The sequence below is a fragment of the Equus przewalskii genome, chromosome 9 (assembly GCF_037783145.1).
Source record: "Equus przewalskii isolate Varuska chromosome 9, EquPr2, whole genome shotgun sequence".
NCBI lineage: Eukaryota > Metazoa > Chordata > Mammalia > Perissodactyla > Equidae > Equus > Equus przewalskii.
Window position 1 is genome coordinate 67,321,406 of NC_091839.1, and position 7,980 is coordinate 67,329,385.

Sequence of the window (7,980 nt, forward strand, 5' to 3'; positions counted from 1 at the left end):
GTAAGGATGTTTCCAGGCATTAAGTAGGATTATTCCAAGTATGCAATCCAGAACATGGGAAATAACCACCAAAAGGGACGCAGCCTACTGACCACTTTAAGATGGATATGGGCCAAGACTCCATTTATTTTCTGACTTTGTGCCCACACTGATTAGTGCTAAATTGGGGCCAATAACTAATAACTCCTAGGTGATATGGTTATTTCTCTTTTCCAGTTCACTGTCACCCTGTTAAATGGCCATGGATCTTCTGGTTGAAGGCTTGGAAGAAGATTCATAGTGTATCTTTGTGTCTACATTTCAGAGTGATTTCTAAAAGAAACTAGCCTCCATCTCAAAATGCTCTGGGTTTGTGAACTGGGTAAGAAGCCATGAATTTCCCCTATAGCACTTTGACTCTGGGTATTGTCTACCAGAGGAAGAATTGGTCTGATAACATACACCAAGTGATATTTTAGAAGACTGACAATCTACTTCATTCCTGAAATTCTCCCTCAAAAGATTAGCCACAACTATATATCCATGTGGGTCAAAACACTTGCATTGCCGTTCTGTCTTTGTGGTTTATTGCAGTAATTGTGCCAATCTTGTCCCTGAAACTGAGCACTGCCACCTGGCCTCTATCACTCCAGTACCTCATCATTCTCATTGAGATTAGGGAGTCCAGTTCTTTAGTAGCAGCTCTGGCTTACGGAGGACATCCATAGCAGAACTTTGCAGGAATTCTGGTACTCACTACCAATGTACTCCTATTGCTTTGGGGAAGGAAGTATCCTTTGGTCCCTCCTGGAGGTATGGTAAGGGTGTGGCTGAGTAGGTTAAACATAATGGGTCCACTCCAGCCTTCCCACCTCCCTATACCTTTGATTTCTTTCCTCTTTGTTGCAGAGAAGTCCCAGCATCTCAACCTCATTACTGCAGGTCACCACTGAGTCCAGGCTTCAAGCATCCCAGGTGCTTCAGCTGATGTAGCATATCTGGAATCCTAGGTGAGTTTTCCCATATTGATAAATTCTTCTTGAATAAACCTCACATTTTTGTTTCTTTGATTTAACCCCTTTAGAATCTATTTCTAAACATGCTTACCCCCCCTCTCATTTCTTGACTATAAAAATTGGCAAGGTCTTGTCACTTCTTTGGGGTAGCACTATCTTATCCTTGAGGATACCTTGTAGATCTCCTTCTGGCCATGGAAGCAATGAATGATGGTGGAGGTTAACCTTGATGAGAATAGGAATATCCTTGCTGGGCAAGTGCTCCAGATGAAGTCACTGAAAGTAGTTTTCTTAGGCTGGAGGGACTGCTTCAACTAGCAAGGAAGAGTCAGGGGGCTTTGAGCGTTCAAGTTAAGGACCTCACCTCCAGTCTCAGGGTTCCAATTTTTTCAATCAATGCTTTGCTATAAAAAGTCTCTTAGATTACAGTTAGAACCCTGGTTACAAAGAAATGAGACCCTGAGGCTTGAGTTGGGCTGCTAACCTTAATTTTAACTTGAACTCTCAAAACCCATTGAAGGTATATATTTAATTGGCATTGCAACTCTGCTACCCATACCATCAGGTAGTGGTTATGATCATCAACTATGTGTGTCCTACATATTTGTAAGATAAGGGATACATTTGAAACTGTCAGAACCTTTCAGGTTCTCCATCTTGCCTTGAGTTGAAAGTTGAGGGAACTAAGTTTGTATTTATAAGCTCTCCAGCAGAGTGAGAGGTAGCCTATAATCTTTATCACCATAATGATATATGACACAGACATTTAATCTCCCAAAAGTTTGCTCTCTACCGATTACTTCCCACCGCCCCACGCCTGCGTAGGGAAGTCATCTATATGTTATAAAACAATATATGTGGAATCAATACTGGAATCTCAACCTGAGGGTCTGTTTTTTGAGGCTACTCCTGGAACCAATTACTGTATCAGCCAGGGTTCTAGCAAGAGACAGAGGCACATGGATGGAATTCTGAGAAGAAGTTCATGAAACTGTACTTTGGACATCTGTAGGGTTGGGGAAGATAAAGAAGAGAGGTTAAGTGAGGCACAGCCCGCTAGCAACATTGGGAAAGTATTACCATCTTTAAAGCTACAGGAGAGAAACAGTTCGGCAAATCTCTGTGAGAGCCAAAGCCCTGAGGAGGGGCTGCCTGGCCAGAGCTGTGGTCAGAGGGAGTCGCGGCCATGGTCAGAATCTTACCACTGAAGTGGGACATGAGCAAGCCAAGAACAACTCTGACCTCCCTTCCCTTGCTCTGATATCCTGCTGGGCTCCCCATTAGCCCAGGATGTACATTGCAGAAGTCAGCCTTTCTGGCGTACACAGAACACAACAGAGAATGGATCTGGGTCACGGGAGAATGGACAATGGCAAATGGAGAACAATTAGCGTGGTGGTGATGGTGGTGGTGGTGGTGGTGGTGGTGGTAGTCAGAGCTGTCTATGCAGTGGTGGTGAGCTCTAGGAGTCTTCTGCTGCATTCAGAAATACTACTCCTTTTAGTATTGTTCTTCAGAGAGAAGGTATTTTTTTCAGGCTTTTGTGTCACCATAACAATCCCTTTCCATGCGACATCCCACCCCAGTATGTCAGAAATTCTTTCCTGTGGGCCTCATGGTCCCCAGGCAAATCAAGAAACATGGCTAGAAACTGTCTCAATGTCCTTAAGAATTCTCAGACAGTTAAGCTGATTGTGTGTGGCCATAGCACATGACAACCTCCAGAGAGATCATGGCCTCGTGCATCTGAGTCTGAGGCAAGAGAACCTGTTGGAGAAGTGAAATGAAAGAAAAATCAGGCGAGCATTACTTGGAGGCAAACTTAATTTATAATGCGATGTGGCAGCAGGGAAGCGGAATGTTTCCTGAAGAACTGTGTGAAGCAGAGTCACAGTCCTGAGTGTCTCTTCCCACACATTCAGTTAACACGCTTCAGACATCACGTCTGATTTTGAATGTCTGTTACAGTAAGTTGCAGACATTTGGTTGAAGAAATGGTGGCAGAAAGGAAAAATGTGCAATTAAATTAAAAAAAAAGATCCTTGCTAGTCAAAAATATCCCCCTCCAAAAATCAAAGTGAAATAGATTAATTGGCTTGAGTGCATAACTGGAAAATGAATTTTTACCCTAATAGTCGTAAAAAGTGTAATGTATTTAAGACATATTAAATGATGCAAGTCTTCAGGGAAAATACAGGTAGGGCATGACAAAAATGACTACAAATGAGCACTCCTGTATCAGTAACATAATCTTCTCTTGAGAAACAGAGTCAGTAGTGCATAAAAGTGTGGAGGGGGTGTTGATTGGCATTTCAAGAATAACTTGTTTATTCCTAGCTGTGCATCCTTTCTGTGATGCATCCCTTAACTCTGTGAAGGTGAAAATTCAAACTAGGGCTAGATCTGCAAATGAGAAAGCAGGGATCTTTACTCTCCTTGCGTTCCCATAAGTAGAACAAATTTAGCTGTGTTTTGCTAGAGGCAAGTTTGCTGAACTTGAATAACCTTTACATTGATTGCTATAGACATTCAGGTAAGATTGTGAAGCTTTTTCCGTGGTGTTGCAGTTTTATACTGTGCAGATTTTGGTCATTGTGTCAATCTCCATTGCTTGCCTCAGACTATCTCTATTTGAGTAACTCTTTTAAATAGAAAGTGGCCTTTACTTGAGTCACTGAATTTCTCATCGCTGTGCGAAGGCAGAGGGCATGCAGACTTTGAAGCCGGTTGACCACAATTTGAGTCTTGCTTCCTCTGCTTCTTGGCTGTGTGACATTGGGCACATTTTTAGCTCCTATGAGCCTTAGTTTTCTCTTCTGTAATATGGACTATTAATGTTTATAGTAATGTTTTAAAGATTAAGGGAGATATATGTACAGCATCTAACATGGCTGCCATATAGTGGGGATTCACTAAATAAAGGCTGCCACAGTTCTTCATCATTGTCGCCTTTTTATTTCTCAACTAAAGAATCAGCACACCTTCCCTGTGGAGTAGAGGGCTGGTACTTCCAGGGGAGAGGACGTTGGGAGCTCAGGGTCTTGTCTCTGTTGCCAGAGTTAGACACCATTTTCCTAAAGTGGCTTCTCCATCGCTACTTCTCAGAATAGACTGATTCAGCACCCCCTGGAGACTCCAACTTCTTCCCTAATAAATGAAAAGTTTGAATCTGAAGTCGGGTAACATTTTGCCTTAAAGCATTGTCTTAAATGGATTTTTCTTTCCTGCTTAAAAGAAAGTCAGGACAGATTTATTATAAATGCTCCCAGGAGACCTCTTCCAAAATGCTTCCCCTTAAAGCGGTAGTCACAAAAATGAGCACTGAATGCTGCCTTGAAGGTCTGTAAAGTGACAGCAAAACAATTTTCTGCATGTCTATTAGTGAACTTGGGATGAGTTTGAGTATGCTAAAAATTAACCTACAATTTCACATTTGATTAAATTAAGATCCACATGCAAAGACATGGATAATGATTCAATTTTTTTTTTGATGAGGAAGATTAGCCCTGAGCTAACATCTGTTGCCAATCTTCCTCTATTTTATATGTGGGTTGCCACCACCGCATGGCTGATGAGTGGTATAGGTCTGTGCCCAGGATCTGAACTCTCAAACCCCGGCCACCAAAGTAGAGTGTGTCGAACTTAACCACTAGGCCATGGGGCCAGCCCCATGCTTCATTTTTTAAGAATTGAACCAATTACTAAATAAGAGATATGTATTAGACAGCTGATAGGGAAGACAAATTATATTAAGTAGTTTTGTAGTTATATCTTTAAGGTTGATATCTCATTAAGAGAGAATTTCGGGGCTGGCCCGGTGGTGCAGCAGTTAAGTGCGCACATTCCACTTCTTGGCGGCCCAGGGTTCGCTGGTTCAGATCCCAGATGAAGACATGGCACCGCTTGGCAAAAGCCATGCTGTGGTAGGCGTCCCACATGTAAAGTAGAGGAAGATGCGCACGGATGTTAGCTCAGGGCCGGTCTTCCTCAGCAAAAAGAGGAGGATTGGCAGCAGTTAGCTCAGGGCTGATCTTCCCCCCTCCCCAGAACAAAAAAAAGAAAAAAAAAAAAAGAGAGAGAATTTCACCAGCATTTATTTAACTTACATTTATATTGCATGTGGTTAAATAGCAATTCTGAACTTAAGTCAGATGACATAAATAAGTTTTCTTTTGCTCTTTGACATTTTTTATATCTTCGCAAATAATCTTTTAATTTTGGGAGGGTGGGGATAAAAATGAAGAACACGAATTTTGCCTTTTCAGCTGTCTCTTTCTGTCTTTAGACTTTGAGTGATTTTTGAATTTTTGAAGGAAGGCACGACCTTGCAGTTTGCAAGCTTGCTTCATCTATACCCTGAACTCTATCTAAACTGCTGAACATCCATTGAGAAGAAATGCTGTATGCTGAGAGAGTCTTCCTAAGTCCTCTGAAACCTGAATGGTCTTAAAGACGAGCAAATAAATGTTAGGAAATGTTAGTTCTCCTAAAAGGTGTGATCAATTGTTTATTTCTCTAGTTTAATTATCCCTTATAATCAGTTAATACAAAATGGCAAATTGAAAAGTATACTTGTCATTGAAACTGCTAGGTTCTACTCCTGGTCATTCAGTTTCTTTAGCATTGGAGCCTTGTAGAAGTCACTTAAATCTTCTGCACCTCGATTTCCTCATCTGCGAAAAGGAAGTAGCAACTCCTGCCTGTGGTGGCTGTGGTTGTGTGGTCTGTCCTCAGCATGCAATTCTAACTCCTTCTGCTTAGGCTTCTGGTCCTGAAGAGGCTAAAAATCCATATTTCCCAGGCTCCTTTGCTGCTAAGGTTTGGAAGCAAATTAGATCCTATCATTTAGAAGAAGTAATTTTTCAAGATTTATAAGGTTGGAGTAATAGGGAAGCCACCTTCCTGAAGTTTTGTTCTTTTTTCCCCAGAAAGCAGGTTATGAAGATGTACGTGTTTTCTTTGGCAGTATTTCAGTGTCTAGCTCTAGCTACTAGCTCAATTTTCAGATCACAGCCATAGTGGAATGCTCTTGACTTAGTAGTGCCAGTGGTAGCCTCTTGGCCCTTAGCTTCTGATTGTGGCAATCAGCAGTCCTCCTGGTGTCTCAGTTGTGCAGTGTTTGGGGGTCGTTCCTTGAGGCCCAGCCTAGAGCCCACTCCCTCCAAACTTCTACTTATTTTGTAAACATCTAATTTCTTGTATTAAATGCACTTCTTTTGAAACACCTAAAGTATTTTTATTTACTGTATGAAATCCGATACTTGGCCTAAAGTCTTGTGAAGATCATGTGGAATTAATTATGTATTTTAAGGGGCTTTGTTAAGCTGCTATATGGACCTTAAATTATTGTGATTAACACACACACAAGATTTGCCATGTTATTTGACGAGTGGAATATAACTGAAACCCACCCTGTGGTAGGCCCACTGAGGCTGTAAGGAATAGAGCAAAGTGGGTAACTCTTCACAGAGGGAAAGAAATAACTGTGTAACTGAGTTAGATTAAGCTTTCTGCTTGCGCCCTGGCACTGGGGTCGGGGCACAGTGGGTAAGGGGTGCAGGAGGATGGCTTTATGCTTTTTGAATAACTGGGGGTCTGGCTGTGTAGGAGTACTGGCCCTGAGTGATTTCCTTCCTTCTACACTCTATTCCTGATCTCTACCATCTTTGAGTGGAATTTTCTGCAGCACTTGTGACTTTGAAGTTTTTGAAAGTCAGAGTATTGGGCTATTTCTTGCTTTCCTCTTTTTCTTATGAGAATGTCCCTTGGGAAACTTAAGGTTAAAGGTTTGAAAGTGTAAAAGATTGAGCCAATTGCTAACATTATTGGTTATTCCAAGATGCAATCCTGATATATTTCCTGCAAGAAATCAAGTTATTCAGTTAGAAAATATGATGATTCTTGAAACATAACAGGAAAGTTCTATTTGCGAAATCAGCATTCTGGGTCCCCAGATTTCTGAGTTATGATCAGCTTATCTCACTGTTACCATTCACTTAATATACCTGCCTTTAATATTTGTGGCTTTTGGATTTGGTTAGTATGATGAGTCAATCATAATTCTTTTCCCCATCATTGGGGAAAGTAAGATTTATAATCAGTGGACTGCTCTGATCAAACACAATCAATTTTAAAGGAAAGATGTTCCCAGTACTATTCTAAATTGATGAGTATTTCCCAAAAAACAAATGTTAGTTTATATTGAATAATGTATGAATATTTTATGCTACCATATGTAGAAATGATGCTGAAGAGGTTTTGATTGCAGCACATGGTAGGAATTAGAAAGATAATAGCTGGTAACCCTTCTGAACTGCTCAGTGGCTTTACTATCTGGAGGAGTAAAGCAGGATTTCCCTTTATGGATTCTTTCTACTTTGCTTCATGAAACGCATAATTGCACAAATTCTGATGTAGTCTGTTTTTCTCCTAGAAAGAGTTTTTCAAATCCAGGCTTAAGCCACACTTATGAATGAGGTGAGCCTGCACGATCCAGCGGTCTTCTCAACACTTTTGAAACAGAAGGTGTTACCCAGGTGAATTAGAAGATTGCCTGGATAGCTGCGAATTTAGAAAACCACATTTTAAAAATGTTTTTAGTATTTATCTATAAAAGTAATAAATGCTAGGCATGTGTGAAACACTTTTCAAACTCTTAATATTTAGATATGTATCATCTGCAGGCTAATTTCTATCAATCAGTCTATTCATTCATCTATCATCTATCTATCTGTCTCTATATGTATAACGATATCTACACCTATATCAACAATGTTTACAAAAATGTGCATATGGACATATATATACGTAAAAGGATGAAATGTGAAATAATAATGATGTCATGACAACTTGCAGTATCAAACAACATTTACTTCTCTCTTCTGTTCCTCATGGCCATGCCCCATTTAGATGGTGAGCTCTTATACAGCAGGAAGGGGCTGCTGGGCCCAAGCACGTCTGGTGGGGTAAAGAGCTGAGGAGTCTC

The 7,980-nt window shown here is 40.8% G+C and overlaps 1 long non-coding RNA gene across 1 annotated transcript; it reads left to right on the top strand.

Moving 5' to 3' along the window:
• Positions 1 to 216: 216 nt before the first annotated feature.
• Positions 217 to 3,209, top strand: LOC139073730 (uncharacterized). Its single transcript, XR_011522720.1, has 2 exons — positions 217 to 361; positions 889 to 3,209. It is a non-coding gene; the product is annotated as an uncharacterized lncRNA (long non-coding RNA).
• The last annotated feature ends 4,771 nt before the right edge of the window (positions 3,210 to 7,980 follow it).